The following is a 25,001-nucleotide window of genomic DNA, read 5'->3' on the forward strand; positions in this document are numbered from 1 at the left end:
CCCTACTACGGTCTGCTATTCAGACCAATTTACGACACCCAAACTGGGTATCTATAATACTGCCTTGTACAATAATAGGTACCTACCTATTTACATCAAATGTTATATTTAAGGAATGTATTTATGGAATTACAACAAACTGAAATTGAAATAGGCAATTCCCTTCATTCATTCATCAAAATGCAATTCTGAGTTGCATGACTAAATTATATTCTTTGGGTCGAGTTAACCCTGTTTAACTCGTTCCTCATTCGAACGTCGTAGTGCGAAGTGCGAACTTCGAATCGCAAATTCTTGTTTCTTGATTCTTCAGTACTTCGGCGATCGCCGTACGCAATGGTCGTGTAGGTGGTGCATCGTGCAAAATGATTTAATATTTACGATAATGTCAACTGGAGTGTTAGTTTGCAGTGAGTGTACTGTGTTGTGTTGAAAAATATAAGTGAATATATTATATTTATTGATTAATACAGTGTAGTGAAAGTTCAGAGTGAGTTTGGATTTTAATAAAGAAAATGATTTTCTTTGCATTGTTCTGGTTAGTACAAATATTTTTTTTCTAAATATAATATTGAAAGATTATTATCTAACTATAATACGCCATTTACAATTTATTTAAAAGTTTCATAAATTACCAGCCATGAAGACAGTCCAGATAAATTATTTTCTTAATATAGTGAGATTAGATTCCTTGTCAAATATTAGATATATAACTAGAACTTGTAAGAGTAGAAATAATAGGTAGTAGGCTCTAATTCGAGCGCGTGGCGATTTGCTCATACCTTGTAAGGTAAGGTTGTAAGTTGTAACACAGAAAAATAACTGAAGTAGGTACCTACCAAGTGATAGGGTATTATCTACAAGTAAATAACCAAAGTGTGATCCTACATAATGATTCATACCTGTTGTGTATCTATAATTGAAATGAAAACTGGTCAATTAAGTTTTATTGTTTATTTATTTATACTATTAATCATTTACAGAAAGAATCTTAAAAGCTAACATAGTCCCGCAAAACTGTTTGGACAGTTTGTCTGCAGGATGAAGTCTCTTGTAATACATTAATGCTTATTAGAACATTGATTTTATGCAAGTGTAATTAACGAATATTGATAAAAATATAATAAATAAATCTAATTTTAATTTTAAGTACATAAGAGTCACGTCATGTCCAATAGAAAAATATATAACAGCTATGTGTATTTACATACTACATTATAAACAAACAGTGATAAGAATAAAGAATCTTTCAAATGCTGTTACAAATAGGTTTATATACCCAAAAGTTTCCATTTTGTTTTTCTTGTAGGTGTAATAGATAGACCTTTAAAATATGAGCACTATCATGTTTGTACCCTAGTATTAATCGCTAACATAGGTGAACAATTTACCTACTATTATTAATATAGGCTTCTGTATTAAGAGCTTTATCGAGCATTAAATAATTTATTTTTAAAGTGGGTATCACTTCTGGGATTAATTACTATACACATTAAATTTGTTACCAAAATTTATGAACGATGCGGGACTCGAACCCGCAACCTCTCGAGTTCCGTCCCAGTGCTTTTATTACCCGGCAGTCAACAAATTAACGATTTTCGAATTTATTCATTTATTTTTCTTATCATCATCATCAGCCGGAAGACGCCCACTGCTGGACAAAGGCCTACCCCAAAGATTTCCACGACGATCGTTCCGACGCGACGCTGCCCTAATCCAACGTATTCCGGCGATCTTGACTAGAGGGCCTACCATCAACTTTTAATAAGCGATGCGAATCCGATACAGTTCAGTTTAGGTACCTAAACGGAATCACTAAAATTCGTACCATGAAGTGCCTTTTACTGAATGGCGTTTGGATCGCTTATGAAGAATGAACGAAATAAAGTTGCGTTTCGAAACCTAAAATGATATGATTTTAGCGGTTTTTTTGCGTATAAAATACAACAAATACATTTTAAAATTGTGCAATTGCGTCAAATTATAAACCATTAAACCCTTTTTTATACTTATTAAATAATAGTTATATAAATAAATATAGTTCTTTGAATTATAAATTAAATGTTTGCTTATGTTCGTCATTATAACGAGTTATGAACGCATCTCCGCGTTTTATTTTATTCCGTAGACACTTGGCCGTAATCTAAAACAAATTATTGCGAAATCTTCATGTAATATCCGATGTCCGGCATTTGCTATTTTAAATAAAAACAATATAACTGTTTATGTAGAATTAAGTTTGACTAATGACTATTAAACTGATTAATAATAATATACATGGACTGATTTGGCATTCGTTTTTATTGAAATAAAACACTAAAGGATTAAAAGGCGTGCAATTGTAACTGTGTTTTTTACATTAGATTTTACGCAAAAATACGTAACACTCGTGTGAATCAAATAAATTTTTTTTATTTAATTTGAATTTAACAAGATTTCTGGTTTTTACCCAAATGTTCGGCCAAACTGTCTGGTCTATCCGGCTGTTAGATCTGGCGATCTGGCAAGGGTTACATAAATAATTTAAAGTATTTTAAATCTTAAGAAACAACTATTTTAAATAAGCACTAGGTACGTTATGTGTGTATACAGACGAAGTCGCGGGTATCAGCTAGTTAGATGTAAAATATGTCAGTATGTCATAATTAGGTTGATTTAGATTTAAGAATCTTGTAGGTACATCTTCGAAGGACAACAGACGTTTTTTGATAAAAGTTTAATAATAATAATATTAACTCAATCTTACACAAATTGTCTTACCCCAAACTAAGCAGAGTACTATGGGTACAACAAGACAACGATATATCGTTGTATTAAATACAATATACTTGCATAGTATCAACCTGATACCTTCCCACTTTTCCTTGAATAAAAACTAGAAAGGCCGACTGGGTCCTTTTAAAGATTCCGTACTTAAAGGGACTAACAGAGTGGACTGTATTTCGAGGCCGCAATAGTCACAGAGCTGACATTTTTACAGATCGTGTATTAAAACAATTTATTATTCAGACTATTACTTAAGCGCGTTGTTGAATTTAGCGATCAGCTGTTGGGTTAAGAGTCTTAGAGAGATTTTCAGGATGCCGGCTAGATTATGGGTACCACAACGGCGCCTATTTCTACCGTGAAGCAGTAATGTGTAAGTATTACTGTGTTTCGGTCTGAAGGGCGCCGTTGCTAGTGAAATTAATGGGCAAATGAGACTTAAAATCTTATGTCTCAAGGTGACGAGCGAAGTTGTAGTGCCACTCAGTTCTCACAGTCAGAATCCTGAGCGGCACTGCATTGTAATGGGCAGGGCGTATCAATTACCATAAGCTGGACGTCCTGCTCATCTCGTTCCTTATTTTAATAAAAAAAGGAGATAATCATAATATTATATCAATCAGATGATGTAGCGTCTCTTGTGGGAGGCTTTTTTCCACAGAATTCGGAATGCGAGCATTATTATGTTGGACTATTAACATCTTATGTAAACAGTTTGATATTTTTAAGTGATATACGTTTAAGTTTTTTTTTATGGAATAGGAGGACAAACGAGCGTACGGGTCACCTGGTGTTAAGTGATCACCGCCGCCCACATTCTCTTGCAACACCAGAGGAATCACATGAGCGTTGCCGGCCTTTAAGGAAGGTGTACGCGCTTTTTTTGAAGGTACCCACCGTATGTATCGTCACCGTACGTGTCGTATCGTCCCGGAAACACCGCACAAGGAAGCTCATTCCACAGCTTTGTAGTACGTGGAAGAAAGCTCCTTGAAAACCGCACTGTGGAGGACCGCCGCACATCCAGATTGTGGGTTTGTTTCCGAGTCAAAGATGTTGATGTATTAACTTAAGGCCGCTATCCCAAGAAATCGCTAAAATAGCGCATAATTGAAACCATTTCTTATCGGTTTATATAAAGCTTTTATTTTAACAAAAAACAATTATATTTCTACAATTCTAAGAAGAGAATTCATTTTTTCTTAACATTTCTGTCTTTAATAGACATTGCGAAAAAAATTCATCAAAGTATATCATATTAATCATTCAGTCTAGATAAAATTATATAAAAAAATATTTACGGTTTACTAATACTATTTAACATGACATAGTTTTGTTAATTAATTTGTAGTATGTTTATAATAAATTAAAACTGCTTCTAATTCCGTATTACTACAATGGCGATCTTAGCGAGAGAGGTAACCTAGCTCCGTTCGATTCTTCAAGGCCGTTGGCTAGGTCCCCAGCCTTAAACAATATTGTATTCAAATTACAAATTCAAATATTTTTATTCAAAACTAGCTGACCCGACAGACGTTCTGTATATAATAAATAAAATAATGTTTTTATATGAATTTGTCAATAATATATCAAAACATCAAAAATTACTTCCTAAAATATGCACCCTGCTGTCGTAATGAAATTGTTTCACAGCAGAACTGTCAAACCGTGCGTCAATAAATTCTCTCATAGAAATTATGTATGGACACATCAAAGGAAAAACAAATTTGTTGTTTTTATTTAATTTAGCAGCATTTTCCTATTTATTCACCTTTTAAACCCTCTCTGGACTTCCACAAATAATTCAACACCTAAATTTGCCAAATCAGTCCATCCGTTCTCGAGTTTTAGCGAGACTAACGAACAGCAATTCATTTATATATATATAGATAGGATGTGACATCACTTATTGAAAGTCAAAAAAACTACCACCAATTCCAAAATGAATGCCTCAGGCCTGAGAAGAACGGGCGGAGCAAACTCAGTGGGCTTTTTTTTTCATCAAAAAATATCTTTACAAAGTAACATTGTACAATTAAACTTATTATTTAATAGCCTGAGGGCGGTCGCTGCATTCCCGATTTGTGGTAAAAAGGCATAAAAGGCATTTATTTGCTCAAAATTGATTCCTGTACAATTCTTTTTGATGTCATTTCTAATAACTACTAGATACTACTACCGCTTCGGAAACAAATGGCGCTCTGAAAGAGAAGAAGCGGCGCAAGAAACTCTCCCAGCATTCTTTTTTTGCGCTCTTTTCAATAAAAATATACAATATTGTACAATCATTTCTATCGCTATAAAATAATCACAATCTAGTCCCATGCTGTCCGATCATTTAGATATTCAGCAGTGGAGTAATAGGATTTACGACAGAGCCATTTTTTTTTAAACATTTAAATTTATTTATAGATAATGCCTGAACAGTGGCTGGGTTTTTTAACAATTCTTTTGAATAACGCAATACTATTGTTTTGAACATTTTATGGGATCCTGTTGTAAAAGCAAATACATAGCCCCACAAAAGACTTGCTAACTCGACTTAGCCGAGTAGTAGGCATTATATTATGAAATAGGTATAGTATATTGAAATAGGTATATATATATAAAGTATATTGAGACAGCGCTGCCACCTATTGTAGTTGCGTACTGTCTGACGCTATAATTTGTGTGAAGGTGCCCCAGTATTTATTACAATTAAATTTTTTGAATAAACTAAGTCGTTATGAGTCACAACACTTCGAAGATGCTGTTTGATAAGTTTTAAACGGCTAGTTTATTGTAATACGGCAGCATGTATCTACTCAGATAGTAATGTTTACGGTTTACTAGGGTTGCTACCTCAAAGAATATTTATTTTTTTTTTTATTTCTTTAAGAAATTGAGGTGACGGATAGAAGTTCAATCGATAGAAGGTGGTCTAAGATTCGAATAGGAAGAGATCTTCGCCCATTTGTTTTATGGGTGAAAAATATTTTATATAAAGTTTAATATGTTATAAAAATAATATAGCGTTTGGGTTGTCTAAAAATAATTTGTCATAGAAATTATTTATAAAAAATTGAATATCGATTTTTCACAGCTACACAACCCTATGTTTTCTTGTTATTGCCTTATTTTGTTCATAATGTGAAATCAAATTATCATTATTTTAATTTAAAATTGTTTTCAATAAACAAACATGCCAATTCAATAGTTAGGACGGAAAAATTATGGTCAACTTAACTTTTGCATATTCTAAGCGATTAATACTATCAATTAGTATTTTTTTCTTAAACCAAAATGTTATTTAATATATACACAGCCCTGACAGTAGTTCTTCAGACGTTCTTGCGATAAAATTTTGCATAACATTAAATTTGATATATAAAATTGTCATTCATTAAACACACGGTTTTAGATCGCTTCCTATACGGAACTTGTACTATAACGCCTTGACCGTAGCAAATCACTGCGCATTTATAACGCTCTTTACTTACTTTAAATTTAATAATACAAATAAATTGTTATTAATTATTTGATAGCAGAACTACTTGTATTATTTCTAATACGATTTTTAAAGCAATCATTGGGTTTTTTGCTGATTTTTCGTAACAAAAGCCGCAAGAATCTGTAGTGTTCGAAATAAGACTGGATGGAGTGGAGAGACCAGTGGGAGGCTTCTTTGCACAGGATGCCGGCTAGATTATGGGCACCACAACGGCGCTTATTTCTGCCGTTAAGCAGTAATGTGTTTCGGTCTGAAGGGCGCCGTAGCTAATGGAATTACTGGGCAACTCAAGGCGTTACATATTTTCATTTTTATATCTACTATCAAAACCATCATGAACAAAGTCTGCGCGATTGACTAGTATTAAGTCTGTAATAGTACATTGAGTATATATCTTTGTCGAGACATTCCATGACGATAAATAAGCGGTAAGTATAAATAATATTGTTCACGATCTATAAATAGCAAATTGTTTTGATGCACTCCTTGAAAATACTACGCATTACATTAGTCACACGACGAAGAACTAATGAGACTATAGAACATGCAGCATGTAATGTACCTACTAGGTCCTGTTATAAACAAAGTAGCCTACATAGTCTAGGAGACGGCGAGAAACATATTTGTAGATTATATTGTTAGTATGAAACCTTGGGAAGTGCCTTCGTAACTGAGCTGAGAGTGCTTTATTTAGGCCGTTCAAATATGCGGATTATCAGGCAGAAGTGCAAAAAGCAAGTGATATGAAAAATCCATTTCTGCCGTGTTTTTTTTATTGATTTTATTATTTTTATGAATACTAGTGGACCCGTCAAACATTGTTTTCATATTAATTATTTTTGGAGTTAGACCGTTTCTTGGACATTGCAAAATTACTTTATTTTCCTAAAATAAAAGATTTTTTGTAAAATAAACGTAGCCTTTGTTACTCCTTATTACATCAGCTACCTACCAATAAAAAACCCCTCAAAATCGGTCCAGCCATTTCAGAAATTAGCCGGAACAAACATACAGACACACAGACAAAAATGTAAAAAATATTATTTTGGTGTATATTCATATAAATGTAGTAAAAAACAGTTATTTTAATATTACAAACAGACACTCCAATTTTATTTATTTGTATAGATAATGTCAAATTAAGATACAAAATACCCATTTATTATATAAATAAAGATAATTCAAATAGCTCTCAGCGTTCACTTTGTACAAATTGATATAATTTGGAATTTATTTACTATAATCATTTTTTTTTGTTATTTTAGATGTAGCATAAATCACTATTTATACTACTGTATAGTGATACACTATCACTATGAATCTCACTTGCAATACATTGCAACCTTGTTAGGAACGCATATTTTCTCCCCTTGGAGAACTGCAGTCTTACGTGTTATAATGAGGTTAAATATATATTCATCGATATTATAATATCCAAATAATGCTAATTACCAGCTGCACCACACAAACAATATATTAAGTACAAAAAACTTACAATAATAAAATGTTAATTACTTAAATGAATTTATTATTTACCCACAAAGTTCATTGACACGGACATCGAATTTTATTAATGACATTCCACAATACTCATTGCTTATTAATATTTTGTTATTTGGTTTTTTAAATTGAAAATTGATCAATAAATTCCCTGTTTGAGTTTGGCCCATCTGTAGTCCAGGTGGCAGCGATGATTACGTGTGGTAACACTGGAACTCACAATCCTCTAAAAAGAGCGCATTATCATAAAACAAATAGTAAATAGCGTAATATAACTGATTAAACTTTTTTATTTTTTATTTATTTCACACACATATCAACTATCATTACAGGTTACCTAATGCGACAGTTACAAACAAACAAGAATAACAAACACAGCAAACAACAATCAAATCAAACTAAAACTAATCATACAATCAAACTACATTACATTACAAATAATATATCACACCAGAAATAGAAAAAACTTAAACATACTACTATTTACCATAATATACTACATATAAGAATACCCTTGTGAGTTCACTCCACGTACACTCAAAAATGTCCACTTTGTTGTGGAGTTCATTTATATGGCGAAGGGCTCTAGTTAAAGGCGACTTTGCCAACACATTTGTTCTCGCCATCGGAATGGATTGGAGTGGCGGATGGAGGCGCCTCCACACGTACCGGTCCGGCACACGAAGACTCAAGCAGCACAGAACTCCCGGGTTGTGCTCCTTCCCGCGCAACAACTTCACCACATACGCTGCTAGAAAAAAATCCCTACGGACGCTCAACTCAGTATACCCAGCATAAACAGTGTCGGATACATAAGTGGGTAAAATGGGTATACTCCATATAACTTGAAGTATAGGTGCCTAACGAATTTGTTTTGGACACGCTCTAACATCAACCTGTACTTGTCCTCATAAGGGCCCCATATCGCCGAGTTGTACTCCAGACGACTCCTTACCAGTGCATTATAAAGTACCTTGACGGTTGTGATATTAGTGAACTCTTTAGAGTGTCTCAAAACAAACCCTAAATGTCTATAGGCCTTTTTGCAGGTTTTAATTATATGCTGTCTAAACATCAAGTCCGATGTAAACAAGACACCCAGATCCTGTATCTGCTTCACGCGCTGCACTGTATCCGTGCCTATCTTGTAGTTATACAATATAGGTTTACTGGCTCGGGTAAAACTTAAGACACAACACTTAGCAGGATTGAAGTTCAATTTATTCTCCCTGCTCCAGTCTATCAATTTTGAGATGTCGTCTTGTAGGTGGTCGCAATCCGATTTTTCTCTTATTTGGAGCATTAACTTTACGTCATCTGCAAAAAGGAGACATTTGCTGTGCCTTAGGACCTCGTTAAGGAGGCAGATCGTTTATCGTTTTGATAAATTCAAGAGGTCCAAGGTACTGCCTTGACTTACTCCAGATCTCGTAAAGTAGGTCTCCGATTCATATCCATTAAAGTCTACATACTGCTTTCTGTCTCTCATGTAAGAAGCCCAGAACTGTAATGTTTTTGGCGAGCAACCTACATCCGCTAATTTCCTCAGCAATACGTCATTGTCAACAGTGTCAAATGCTTTTCGGAAATCTAGGTAAACCACATCTACCTGTATTCCAGAGTCCATTGCTGGGACCAAATATGTCATCAGATTTAGAAGATTAGTGGCAGTGCTTCGGGCTGGACGAAACCCGTGTTGGGAGTCGCAAAATTGCGCTGACACTTGGGCGTACAGCTTGCGATGTATAGCTGACTCGAACACTTTTGCCGGCGTTGATAGGACTGCTACCGGTCTATACCCACTGACATCTGGTCCCGCTTTACCCTTCGGGACTGGAATAACTCTCGTGGTTTTCCATAATTCAGGGAATGTACTATATTTCACGCATGTGTTAAAAATGTATTGAAGAGGCTCAGCTCCATCAACTCCCTACTACAATCCTTAAACAAGAATGCTGGTATGCCATCCGGGCCTGCGGAACGCTTTGGTTTGAGGCGCACCAGAGCTTCACTCACTTCCGCCACAGTAAGCTCTTCTAAGTGGACGCGCGCGCTGCTAGCCCCGTAGCATGCCGCCGATCCTGCGTCCAAAAGTGGCTTTTCGCAACTGTAAACACTTTCGAAGAACTGAGCAAATTGCAAAGCACTTTCTTCATTCGTGAGAAGTTTGCCATCTTTCAAAATTAATTGCTTACTCGATGACCCCCTTCTTGCTTTTATATATCCCCAAAAGGATTTTGGATCAGCGGAAAACTGACACGGAATTTTTTCCTTGTGTTGTTCATATGCCGCTTCAACTTCTTGTTTTACGGACTTTCTGTATAAAAAGAATTTATTGTAATCACTGAGTAATTTCGTCTTCTTATACCGCTTGTGTAGCATCGCCTTAGTTTTAATATTTTTTATTAAGTCACTCGTGTACCATTCCGGATAACGATAATTTTCACTACTTTTCCTTTTTTTTATTTCTTTTAGGTACACATTCATCCAAAATATTATTTATTTTATTATAGAAATAATTTAGCATTTCATCTAAATTACTAATTTTATATAATTTAGACCAATCAAACATAGTTAATTTGGAATACAGCAATTGATAATCGGCCTTATAAAAGTTCCATTTGCATCGCAAATCGCGTGTACCTGAGTGTAAATGTTGAGCACTGGGTAAATGTTGAAAACTATTTAGCTTTTCATTATTGTGTTTTGACTACGTGTGATTTTATTTGTGTTAAGTGCACATATAATTCCTAAGTGATTTATTAGTACACCTGCTTTTATATATTGTAGGATCGTGGTTACTCTATTGACCATTTTAAGATCGTAAAATGTTACAATTGTGTATTTGTTACTTCATGTACATATTCGTATTATATTTTACCCAATAATGTTACAATCTGTAAATAAAAAAATGTTTTGCAGGTAAACTTGATAATACCACGCAATACATTAGTCATTAGCCGTAGTAGTAAGATTAGTATTATAGATAAGAAGACCAGTTTTATCACATTATAATTATTAATCAGTCGTTTTTGTTCGTGTGTTTCCCTGACAAGATTCATTAACCTGACTATAGCACTTGTAGCGTCGTGATAAAAGCCTTGTGTCAGATTTAGTGAGGTAGCTTGTCCATGCGTCATACTCAGGGTCACTGGTTTAGTCTGATATCGCGAACTATATATGTGTATTAGAGTAGTCATTGTATGGTCTAGTAATAGTAATAATCTAGTATAGTAGGTATAGATTGTTAGTAGTAGCTCTAAGATTTATGTTTATATTAATTTAAATACTTAAATTTAAGTCAAGCCTCTATCGCAGTAGATAACTCTGTAAGGATAGGGGTTTTATTGGTTAAATAAATAAATATATATAAAAAAATTAAGGTTAAAGGAAATTTATTTGAAAAATAAATTTTCAACGCTCCGACTACTAATTATTATGAAAAGGGTATTTATTTTTAAATAAAACACACATTAAATGATTAAAACGCATTTAGTTGTAACTGTGATTTTATATTAGATTTTTGCGTAAAAGTTACATTCTACACAAATAAAATTGTAAAACAATATTTATGAACGTTCTGGAACTCAAACTCGAGACCTCTCGCGTTCCGTGCGAGCGTTCTTCCAATTGAGCCAATCGTTCGAGTTCTCGTTTAAAGGGGAACTGCCGATGAAATGAGTCAAGGCTATTTATTATAAAATACCAGATTGCTTTAAAAACAAGTTTAGGCTGTGATTCTTTCACCAGTATAATAGTGTATGATCAGTAACATGGTATTTTTGATCGTCATCACTTTTCATCATTAGTAAGTACTATGAACGAGATGTTTGTCATATTTCGAGAATTTTTCAGTTTCCCGCTGATTTAAATTTGTTTCAAATGTTATGCTTACGATGCGACTCTTACTATCTGAATGTGACAGTTTAAATCAGAAGTTTGTGAGGATTATTCGACTATAATGTTCGCCCATTTACGTTATGTTAGAAAGGAATCCGGCATTAATATTAAATGAACTACTGCATTATACAGTAGCGCCAAAAGCAAGAAAGAGATTGATGAGTTACGCCGTATGTTATAATACGGGTTAATCTATTAAAACCTGTATTATAGATACGGTAAAAGCTATTTTTTGAAGGTTTTAATTGCATAGTCCAGGAGACGCCTGACGAAATGCTGCCTAATACTATTTTACAAATAGGTCATATTGTTTATATTCAATACATTTAGACACTTGTTTACTTGTAATCCTTGAGCCGCAAGATATACGTACGCTCTATTACGCAATACCAATTAGTGTGAAGCGTACTAGAACAAAAAGAAACTACAAAGTTTTGTTTTTAAGACTAAGAGGTGATTTTTCTAGAAGAATTGGTTTTAATTATTACAGTTGTAGTTGATACTGCTTTACGTATATTATGCTTGTAATTTATAATTACATTTAGGTACCTACATACATATTTTACACGATATTTCCTTATAACTAAGTCTATAGTTCAAACAAGCCTGCGAGTTACCTGACTCCGTCACTCTAGCAGATATTACTCGTATTTAAGAGTTCGTAAGCTGTTCGTTCTTCCATCAACAAGTCAATAAGAACTCAAATCTTGAGAAAGTATGTTTCTTTATTTGTTTTATTATTTCAGAGAATATATGTTTGTTAATGTAAAGTTACAATGTTTTGTATGAGCTGTTAGTATTGTTAGCAAAATATAAATATGAATAAACCTATAGGTAACTGTATCCAGTGTTTCTGGAAGGAGTAGTCGGCTGCAGATAATGCGTTAAGTAAATATTCTGGAAGCACTAGAACGCCAGAGTAGCCGTAAAGTGCTCTAGTGGTTTTTGTAAATTTATAACATGTCTGTCTATTTTTTATAGGAAAGTATCCACAACAATCGTTCTACGCACTCGAAAACTCAATCGTATGTACGTATGATCATACGTACATACACAGTACTAAATAATTCGCTAATAATAAAGTCGCAAGCCTTGCAACTATGTTGCATTAAACGTACTCACATATAAGTACTGATATAAAGGTGTTATAAGCCGATCGATAGAGCACAGCCTTCAATGTGTATATGAGTGTGTGTGTAAATTGAGTGAGAGAAAAGATCCATACTCTGGCTAACGTAAAGCTCGCCTGTTGATAGATGATCACTTTAACTTAAAATATTATGGGGCAGGTTTCAATTCTTTCTGTTTACCGTATCATTTAATGTCATATAAAACTTGTACTTTATATTTGAATTTGAATGTATATAATTCCAGTGTCCTGGTGTTTTTTCCAGTGGACTCCTAAACTAGTGAATGGATTTTAATTGGGATTAATTCATGGAGTGCAGTTTAGTCAAACTTGAGAGATGGGATAGATTTTATATCGATTTGGGACCCATAATTATTTTTATTTCCAATATTTGTTTTGTATGGACATATTGTCTATGAGAGAATTTATTACCGCACGGTTTATATTGTCATTGTAACGTCACGCTGTTATAAGCCCCTATTCACACGGGCGCTTCATAAACATGCGTTAAAAATACGCTATAAAAATGCTACACAGTACATAATATTTTAACCCAACTAAAAATTATGTCTTCCGTCGAGCGATTAATATTCTACAATTTCAGTATGACATTTCTTTGCATAGGAGGCCTGGTAGATAGAAGAAGGGTACCACAGAAACACCTTTTTCTACGAAGATGTAGTAATGTGCAGCAATTGTGTTCGGTTTTAAGGGCGCCGTAGCTGATAAAAATACTAGGCTTATGAGACTTTACGTCTCATATTCTAAAGAGACGAGCGTAATTGCGATCCCGCTCAAAATTTTGGGTTCGATCAAGAATTATTACTAGGCAGGACGTACCACTTAGCATGCAAGCGAATGTTTTTGTCGTGTGGTTGTCTCGTCACTTTTTTTGATTTAAAGCTTGAAAAAAAACGACGCGTTTTAAAAGCGTTACGTGTGAAGGAATATTTTAATGCCGATGTGTTTCATTCCAATGTTAATGGCCTTACCCAGATCAGACGTGCGAGCGTGAACGAAAGTCAAATAGACATTATTATAATTATTTGGAGAGTGTGGGTATCGAGTCCCAATTGGTCGCAGTAACATCCAAGATTGAACTATTCGCCACTCATCCTATTTCCCTGTAGCATCTTCTTAACTTGCATTGCAAACATCACGTCTTAGAAATAATAGTACATCAATCTGTCCACGTGGCGCCTAATTCGTGTTGGTCTTTGATTCCCTAATTCATGACACACACTACTGACGACGTCCATACTTTCGGATCTTTTTGTTGCATTTGTACTGCAGAGTGAGACTACGGGATTCCATGTTTGCGTTAGTGTAAAACCATCCTCCCTATTAAAATTGTTAGGATGCTTTTTAATTTAAATAGCTTCTCTAACAATCAGTGGGATGTATTAGTGTTCAGCAGAAATCACCCGTGGGTTATGCAGCTCGATTCAGTGGTTGGTATATCGGCAGTTCGGTACATCGGTTAATATCGGCACCAAAATTAATAAAATATATATCGTGAGTACCCGTCATAATAATTACAGCAGTATAATTATTTTACTCTATAATCTATGTGCCTACCACTAATAGAATACGATAATTACCTACTCTTTTGACACAACCCCAATAATACTAATTAATATTATATCGCAAGTAATAAATTTCTATTTACTGAACTATACTAGTTATTGGTACCCTTAACCATACAACTCGGGCGTTTTTTTATGATTTTAACGGGCGAGACGAGCAGGACGTTCAGCTGATGGTAATTGATACGTCCTGGCCATTACAATGCAGTGCCACACAGGATTCTTGAAAAACCCAAAAATTCTAGTTAAGTCGCATTTGCCCAGTAATTTCACTAACTAAGGCCCTTCAGACCGAAACACAGTAACGTCTATGCTTCGCCGCAGAAATAGGCGCCGTTGTGGTACCCATAATCTAGCCGGCATCCTGTGCAGAGGTGCCTCCGACTGGTACAGAATGTTTTAGAACCCTGATATTGGCTAAGTCAAAATATAATGTAAAGTGACATGTTGTTTCAGGAATATTAGTTTTATTAATAATTCAAATACCTGATATAGGTATTTATACCATCTGGAATACTCTACTTCGTCTATGCGTAAGTGGGCCGCAATTGCAGAGGAGATGGAGAGACGTTTTGCCAGCCTCAAAGCAAATTATGCCAGGTTTTTTGGCTTTGACTCCGACACTTAGGTGTTTGTTTTGGCGACAGTGCTCAGTTAGCATTCTGATAAGAATGCGTAAGTTGTTCCTGTTCAGTGATAAGGCGTCATTCGCGTATCTGCTGTTGAATGTCTTAAGGCGAAGAGTAAGCAGAAAACACGCAACCATGGTGTTTTTAGACAAGTTTTGTGCTGAAAGTAAAGCATTTCGAGCTATGAACACTACTTAATCCTGTTACACATATCCTTAAGTCTTATTTGTAGGTTGCTAATGCTTGCTGTTGGTTATAGTTAACACTGCCGAGACTTTTTGAACTACCACTTTTGAAGTTAAACAAGTTTATTGGCATGGCGTGACGCATTTTGTTAGTACTTCTCTCAGAAAAGTTATTCTTATAGCTTGTACTTTTTTGTGTAGGTTTATTTATTCAGATTAGTAGTGAATAACGAGGATTGTAAGCATATAAGCTGTTTTCCACGCAAGAATTTTGAAAATATTGGCTTTGTTACATAGATGGCGGACCGGCAGCCGTGAACTCATATCGCTCAAGGTCGCTGGCATTTAGTGTCGCCTTAATCAGCGCTTTCGAATGGTTCGAACCTGTTAATTTTGTGCGCCCAGCGTTTAAGTGCTTGAACATAAACATACTGTATGTACAGATAGACATTATCTAGTTCCTCAGCTTACTCACTGACTTTTGTTAAAATATTTTGTTGCAAAAGAGGACTTGAAAGAAATGACCCATAAAAATATTAAACAGAAACTGAAGGAATATTTCCATGTTTGATCGCATTTGTTATTAATAAGATGGTCATGGGATGCCTGGGAATTGTTTGAAATATCTATATAGTTATTTGGTTGTTTCGGCGATGGTTTTTTTGTTGAAATATGTAAATCTTATAAGTAAGGTACATATTATCTGTAGTTGATTGCTTGTAGGTATTATGTTAGTAATTTACTTGTAGCCGATTGTGACTTTTTCATAGAATAAATAAGTTAACTAAAGTAATTGTATTTAAGTATAAAATTTAATGTAAAGTCATATTATATTTTTTTTGTACATTTTGTAACGTAAGGCTTAAACTAAGATAATGCATTGAGGTCAAATGGTTGATGATGGTCCTATTTTCTATTCGTCCAAAAACACCGAAGATCCTGTTACTCAAAGTCTTTGCCAAGTACACTATTATTCACAAGTTATTACTAGTCATTGACCGCTGAACATTGAGCACACTTAAAATTATTACTTTCCGAACTACTGAATGATTTAATGAGGAGTACTATTAGTGGAAGTAATCATTTATTTATGTAGATAAGAACAAAAATCGTATCAGTAAAATATAAAAAAGCGTGTTTCTTAGTTTTAAAAACTATTTTTATTATTATTTCCATTGAAATACAATCGAAGAAGTATGTAACAGTAAGTACATTGTCTTACAATTGTTAAGTATTAACGTGGGCGGAGCGATCGCGGTGTAACGATAACCTTCATTGTTATTTAAAATATGTGTCTAGAAAGGATCGAAGCCTTCAAATAGTCTAAGAGAGGGATATAAGTTTTTATCATGGTCTTTGCAGTGGAAAAAAATAATTTCCAAAGTTATAGATAAGTAATATATATACGTCTTGACTGTGACAGCTGTGAAAATGTCGAAAATTTTTTTTATGGATGTTAACTGATCACATTCTCTTGCAATACCAGAGGATTCCCAGGAGAGTTGCCGGCCTTTAAGGAAGGTGTGCGCCTTTATTTGAAGGTACCTATGTCGTATCGTTCGGAAACACAGCACAAGGAAGCTCATTCGACGGCTTTGTAGTACGTTGAAAGTTCAGTGAAAACCGCACTGGAGGACCGTCACACATCCAAATGGTGGGGATGATATAAAGCGATGAACTGCTAGCCTCTATTTTCAGCACGCAAACTGAAACAAAGTGACTAACGTATCGCGTGTAAGACGTAGCTGTCATGCACACTTAAGTAATTAAACTGGCCTCTTGTATTTTTTTAAATAATCTAAGGCCGAAGTTTCTTGGGCACATGCACACTATTATGCAAATATTTTATTTACATAAAGCTACATGAAACCAAACTCTGACAGTTATGTCAGCCAACGGATCAACGAAGCAATCCAACGCGGAAATACTGTCACTTCCACGTACTCAAGTAATTCTCTCACCGCTTCATTGTAAACACATCAAAATTTGAGGAATTCTTAAAGGTGCATTCCGTTAGTACTAAGTGCCCCACATATTTTTTAAACCTGTTTTGTAAAGGTTGCTCGCTTATTTAATCATTGTAAGAAATAAACTTAAAAGAGTCATCGCTTTATCTCGAGTTATTCTGATTATTTAATGCTGCCTTTGTAACACTTAATCATGAAATCTACCTCCACACACTGGCTAGGTAAATTCCATTTCAGCCGGAAGACGTCCACTGCTGGACAAAGTTCTCGCCCAAATGTAGGCGACTAATGAATATTGACAAACACTCGTGAATTGGCCCTAGTAAAAAATATTTGAGTTAAAGTTGGTCTGACGTCAGACCGGTTGTAGCGTTGAGTAATTACTGATAGGAAACGCCAAGTGTAAGTATATACGAACAAAAATCAGTCATTGTTTTCACGAAAGGTGAGTTAACAAATAATTCTACATAAACTCCATTGCCCTCAGAGCGACAATAAGCTTCCTCATCAGGTACATTAATCCTAATATAATATGACGGACTATAAGAGGCCTAAGCAAACAATAATCTTATCAGCCTAACGAAACTATTTAAAAAAGAAATTGTGTGAAACTTGACAGATTGACAGATGACGGCTATAATCTTGTAAAAAAAAAGGAGATCAAACTTAGCCGGATTGTAATTCGTGGCCAATCGCGATACTGAAATTACTACTATTTCAAACTTATGCTAAATGACTGCACGTTTCAAAGTCAACTAAATTTCAATTTTTACTTAGACAGCCTCTTATTACATAGTATTTACATCCTCTTTGAATCTCACGCCGGATACAGATAATATAATAAATGACGGCCTAAGCATGATAGGAAGAGAAAGAGTGTGTAGCCATGCGAGTAAAAGAGAAGAGATTTTTCGCTGGCATTGCGTCCTAAAGCGAAAACAGTCGCAGTTATCCGGAATGTTCGACATTACTGTTGCCCTAGACAGTCATGTATAAGAATGACGTGTCACGTCAGTGTCAATGTCATGTCAATTTTGACGTTATCGTTAATAGCATCATCCCAGAAAAATATTTTACATTTGGCGGCTCAGGGATTTTGGCTCGCGATTTGTTTAAAATATTAAATCATTCCTTTATATTTATGTCATTGATTGAATTCATTAGTTTTTACCTAAGTTTCTAAATACGCAATTACGTGACACGTTGTTTGGCCGCGATGGACTCCTAAGCTAATGAACGGATTTAAATGGGGAGTAGTTCATGGAGTGCAGCTTAGTCCAACTTGATAGAAAGGATAGTTTTTATTTCGATTTGGGACCCATAATTATTTTTTTATTTCCATTATTTGTTTTGTATGGACACATATTCTGTGAGAGAATTTAGTGACGCACGGTTTAACAGTTCTGCTGTGAAACAATTTCATTATAACAACAGGGAGCATACGTTACGAAATTATTCTTGATGTTTTGAAATATTGTCGCAAATTCCTATAAAACAGTATTTTTTTATTAGCTACAGAACAACGTCTGTCGGGTCAGCTAGTATATATATATCTTTCTGTAACGATTACATCTTATTATATTGCAATTGTACAAAAAGTGAAGTACAAAAATAACTTTCCAACTTAAGTAACAATAGAACCATTAACTCAATTTAATTTCTGACTATATTTTTAGGAAATTAAGGGACGAGACGAGCAGGACGTCAGCTGATGGTAATTAATACGCCGCGCCCATAACAATGCAGTGCCGCTCAAGATTCTTGAAAACCCCAAAAATTCTGAGCGGCACTACAATTGCGCTCGTCACCATGAGACAAGATGTTAAGTCTAATTTGCCCAGTAATTTCACTAGCTACGGCGCCCTTCAGACCGAAACACAGTAATGCTTATACATAACTGCTTCACGGCAGAAATAGGCGCTGTTGTGATACCCATAATCTAGCCGAAATCCTGTGCAAGGGAGCCTCCCACTGGTATACTTGGCATAGTGGTATACTTTGGCCATGTTGCACGCAGAGGAGCCGACAACCTTGAGCGTTTGATGATCACACGGGTAAATGCCCTGTATTTCCCTAAAATACCTAAGTGCAGAGTCCTAAACATTGTCGGATCAAATTTACGGAAATCTTCAGATCCCGTTATGTTCCGCACTCCACCATATGATGGAGACAGCTCGTTGACCAATTGAATGTGAGTCACGATCTTCAACAGCGAGCAGAGGGATTTGATGGTGGTTTAATCTGTTACCTAAATGCAGGCGGTTTTGAAAATAATAATATTGACAAACTATTGAAAATAATAGTATGTACCAAAAAACTATTTTTGTAAGATGATCTTATTCTAGGTAGGTACAGTTTTAGGTATAGAAGTCAACCCTAATGTTAATGATTATTACGAATTTAAATACGATTACGTACCTGTTTATATTATAAAAAATCTGAGCTATATTTATAAGGTGAGCTTATACTATGTAGGTACAGTTTTAGATAATGAAGTCAACCCTAATGTCGTCGGAAGAGGTAAGAGTCACGCGATAGAAAGAGAGGCAGCTTCTAGGTGAACAAAAATGTAGGTTAATGCGCTGTGCGATCTGAATTACACCTTATTGTATGACATCAAGAGTCCCTATTTCTTTAATTGATTTTGCGAGGTGAGACTTTCGTTCTTGTACTATTATATATTCTTTGCTAGGACATGATGAACCCACATCACTACGCAAGATTATCTACCATTATGTGACGGATTAGCTAGCTGTAGGCCTACGTTTGTTTTAAGATTATTATCTCGGTCAACATTACTTCACGCAGCAAGCGCTCGGCCGACGCGGCCGTTTGTTACCGTGCAATACTCTTGAATAATGGAACATGATTACGTGTGCTGGAAAAATAGATTCAATTACTTATTTACTATTGAGATTTTTTCTGATAGGGTTACTGAGCTTGTGGAATTAGAGGACAAACAGGTCATTTAATATAAAGTGCATAGTGCCGCTTATTCTTAGGCCGTGTCCACACAATTATTTATTAATTTGTAATTAATTTATTACACTTTTTTGACACCACATTAACAAAACATACCTAAACTACTAACATATATAATAACGTCATAGTGTGCAAATCGCGTTTGTAATACAATAAAAGAGAAGTTAATTAAAAGAGGTATGAAATTATGACCAATTCGCCGAAAAAAACTATGGAATGAAAGAGAAAAAGTATGTGTGGCTGCGTGAGTGAGCGAAATGAGAGACTTTTCCTTTGCCTTTGTTAGTTTTGGTGTGGACAAAGACTGACATAATCGCAGTAGATCTAGCTGTCTTTTAGGTAGGTGTACGGTAGGGTTGCCAATAGAACTTACTCAAAATAGAGTATTGTACTAATCTTTTGCATGTTGATGTAATAAAATCTGCAACACTAATATAGGACGTCAAAATTCTCTTTTTATAAAAGCTGATACTGGATCCAGCTTCCAGAAAAACTTGGCTACCTACTAGGGTTGCCAGCGTTTTTTTTATATTGACACACTTACACTTATATCTTGCCCCAACTAGGCATAGCCTGTACCATGGGTACCTACAAGTATATTTACCATTATCCATGACTTGGAAACAAATATCTATATTCATCATATAAATGATTGCGCCTACCGGGATTTGAACCCGGAACCTCTAGCTCAGTAGGCAGGGTCACTAACCTCTGGGCTATAGGGGTCGTCAAAGCGTTATTATTATTATATAAGGCAAATGTTGTATCAACCTAGTGGAACTGCAATAGTAAGTTCATTCAACAATTAGTTAAAGAAAGTTCCGCCTGAACTATAATATACGATAATATCTATTTACGTACGCTCTATAGATCTCAGCCTTAGTGAACGAAAAACGAAAAAGGCTGGTGTTAACAACAATGTAGTTATCTGTACAATAAAAAAAAATACAAGAAAACAACCGACTTCAAAAACACCATTCCATAACAACAAATAATATGCACTAAAAAGTATAAAAATAATTTTGTATTTTAATACAATCTAATTAATTTATCTAATTCTAGTTACGATAATTGTAATTTTTGGAATCGGTGTCCTTCCGCCGCGAACCGCTCTCACCTCTCGCCTCCTCACGACTCAAGCACATCTCACCTATAACTATGTATGTAGTTATAGACTTATACTGGCTGATACCAACTCCAAAAATTACAAGAATCGTAACTAGAATTCGATCAATTAATTATTAGATTGTATAAAAATTCACAATTATTTTTATACTTTTTAGTGCATATTATCTGTTGTTTTGGAATAGTGTTTTTGAAGTCGGTTGTTTTTTGTTATTTTTTTTTATTTTTTGTGAACTTGTACTTGTACTTCAAGTACACTAACTAACAATTTGTCTAAATATGTGTAGATATTATACAAAATCTTTCAATGCTACAGTGAACGTAAGCACTTTGCAATTTGATTACAGACAGTTAGAAATTTTGCCACAGATTACCGTAAGCAGTTAACGAGTTCCATTGATCATCATATTCGACTACGACAATTACTTAAGTATCCTACTAGCATGAAAAAGATTCGGATAAGAATTGAAGAGTTCCGTTATTTTGTCATGGATCCCAAAATCAGAACCCCACCAAACTCTCACCGAACTATCTTTGAAGTATATCCTTTTCAATATAAAAAGAATCATCGAAATCGGTTGGCGCGATATTGAGTTATTCGTAAATTTGTCGTCCTCATACGTATAGCAAATTTAAGACTTTTATGGTTTTTCTCATGGATGCCACTGTCAGATCTGGACCAAATTACAATGGGACCACACGGGAAGCACCAGCTATCATATATCAGGCATAATAATTATCAATATCGATTCACCGAGTCAAAAGTTTTTAGGTAACAAACATAAAAAAAGAACATACCGACGAATTGAGAACCTCCTCCTTTTTTGAAGTCGGTTTAAAATATCTTTAATTTATTTAAAAAATGATTTTTAAAAGCCTTATTATTTATCACGATTAGAAACCTTTTCTTTTAAGTAAGTAGGTACTTAACTACTTAGTAATACCTACAACATTTGTTAGTTTTGTATTTTTTTTTGATTTTTTCATGGAGAGCGTCTTAAAAATTAAATCAAGTGCGAAATACCCATTTTTGTTAGTTTTGCTGTCGCACAGCAATAGCATATATAACTACAATTTTTTATTATTTTAAATAAATTTAACTTGCCACAACTAAGTAAGGCAATTTAAGCACTAGCTATGTTAATTGTCTCAGCTTATCTTAAATCTGAGTATGATTCCTAAATAAACAAGAAAATTTATATATCACAAATTGGGAGATAATATAAAAAAAACTTACTTTAATTAAAAAGATTGAACTTGTATATCTTAAGTAATTTATGTGTACATACTCAATCGATCATCAAAGAGTTTTACACTGTCTACATTGCTAGAGATACAAGAAGTCATACAACTACCGGAATTCCAATTGTATGAATTCGCAGGCGGTAGCTAGTTTGAAAATAATTAACATTGCCCTTCAAATCATGCTAACCTTGTAGGGCACTAAGGCGCCTAAAGGAGTTATCCTTCAAAATTATTTTTATCTTATAGAACTCCTAGATGACCCAACAGACGTTGTTCTGTCGATAATAAAAAAAAATACTGTTTTTATAGGAATTTGCCGATAATATTTCAAAACATCAAGAATTATTTCGTAAAAATGCTCCCTTTTGTTATAATGAAATTGTTTCAGAGTAGAACTGTCAAACAGTGCGTAACTAAATTCTCTCATAGAAAATATGTCCATACAAAACAATTATTGAAAGTAAAATTAAAAACTATCCTATCTCTCAAGTTGGATTAAACTACACTCCATGAAGTAATCCCCATTTAAATCCGTTCATTAGTTTAGGAGTCCATCGCGGACAAACAACGTGTCACGTAATTTATATATATTAAAGATATCTATGTTTGACGTGTCAAAAATACTAGAAGTCGCCCTGTGCTTGAAATTCGACCTTTATTCATTTGTTTAATTACTAGCGGACCCGACAGACGTTGTTCTGTTCATAATAAAAAAAACTTGGAATTTCGTAAAATCCGTTCTTAGCTGACCTCTACTCGGTGAAAAGAATGTTCCTACCAAATTTCAAGTCTTTAGCTCTAATGGTTCCAGAGATATCGTAATGAGTGACTATATACGTGGAAATCTCTTTTATCTATACTAATATTATAAAGCTGCAGTGTTTGTTTGTTTGTTTGTTTGTTTGAACGCGCTAATCTCTGGTACTACTGGTCCGATTTGAATGATTCTTTCAGTGTTGGGTAGTCCATTTATAGAGGAAGGCTATAGACTCAGACTTTTTTTTCTCAAAATTAGGGATCCGTAATAAAATTGCTATTTTGTAACACAAGGTGTAAAATCGAAAACCTATTTTTGCGTGCGCTGCAAAAACTATTGACAATAGAACAAAATGATGTACAATATATATATATATATATATATATATATATAGGCAATATTTTATTACTTATAAAACTATCGCGTGAATTATACTTTATAAGGCAAAACAACGTTTGCCGGGTCAGCTAGTGTATATATATATTACTAGCCATTGACCCAGCAAACGTTGTATTGCCGATATTAAAATCGCGATACAAAAGTAACTGTTGATCGTAGATGGGTGAAAATTTGAAGTTGTGTATGTGAAGATGTATTTTTTAATGCTGACTCATAATCAAACAAATTTAAAAAAAAATAAATAAAAAAAAATCGTGTGGACCAACCTTAACAGTTAGGGGGATGAAAAATAGATGTTGTCCGACTCTCGGACCTACCCAATATGCACTCAAAATTTCATGAGAATCGGTCAAGCCGTTTCGGAGGGGTTCAATATTTAACACCATGACACGAGAATTTTATATATTAGATAGAGAAGAAGCACATTAAGTTTGAACTTTGGTTTTATTTGTCAAAGACCTCTATGATGTATATGTGTGTATGTTGTTAGTCATTCAAGTAGCAGTGTGTTTAATATTTATTTTCAATCTATTTAATGTATTAATAGGGCATTTTATATAAAAAAAATAGCTTTATGCACTTTTCCTCCATATAAACTTTAAATGTGTTAAATTTCACGGTCATCCGTTCGCGCTTTTAAAAAAAAATACTACATAAGTCTTCTTAATACTTTACGTATTAATTTTATATACCTAAGTTATATACACTGGCCTGCAAAAGTAAGTATCACACTTTACAAATTAATTTTTTTTCTTAACTATAGAAGGTAGAGATTTAAGATTAAAAACGTTTTGTTGCAAATTTTATAGGCTTTAATTCTAAGAAACTAAAATTATACATTAGTAACATTTTTAACCTAAAAAAGATAAAACAATGAAAATAGATATTTTTAGTTTAGTGTTAAAAAATTCAACTAAAATATATTACATGTTATTTAATTTTTAATAACTGGTATTGCCTCCTCTGATTACAGCTTCGAGCCGGTTTGGCATACTGAACACTAGGTTTCGGAGTCGATGTTGGGGAATATTCTCCCATTCTTCTACCAGGGCCTGCTTTAGTGCCCTGAGGGTAGTAGGTGGTGGTCTGCGATTTCCCAAGCTCATCCCAGGCGTGTACAATCGGGTTGAGATCAGGGCTTCTTGATGGCCAAGCCATCACGCTGATACCGACCTCCTGAATATACTCTTGTACGATATGAGCCGTGTGTGGCCGTGCATTATCATGCATCAGCATCGATCCATCACCCATATTTGCTAAATACGGCCCTGCATACTCATTGAGAATCTCTTGAGCATATCTTTGCCCAGTGAGGGTGCCATTTTCAACGGCTACTAGCTC

General features: G+C 34.6%; 1 protein-coding gene across 1 annotated transcript in view; it reads left to right on the forward strand.

Moving 5' to 3' along the window:
* Window positions 1-328: 328 nt before the first annotated feature.
* Window positions 329-25,001, forward strand: part of LOC126964887 (uncharacterized) — a 389,045-nt gene continuing 364,372 nt past the window's right edge. The window contains exon 1 of the mRNA XM_050808203.1: window positions 329-538. The gene's annotated coding sequence lies outside the window, so the exon portion shown is untranslated. The remainder of the gene's footprint in view (window positions 539-25,001) is intronic.

This window comes from Leptidea sinapis, chromosome 6 (assembly GCF_905404315.1).
Source record: "Leptidea sinapis chromosome 6, ilLepSina1.1, whole genome shotgun sequence".
Lineage (NCBI taxonomy): Eukaryota > Metazoa > Arthropoda > Insecta > Lepidoptera > Pieridae > Leptidea > Leptidea sinapis.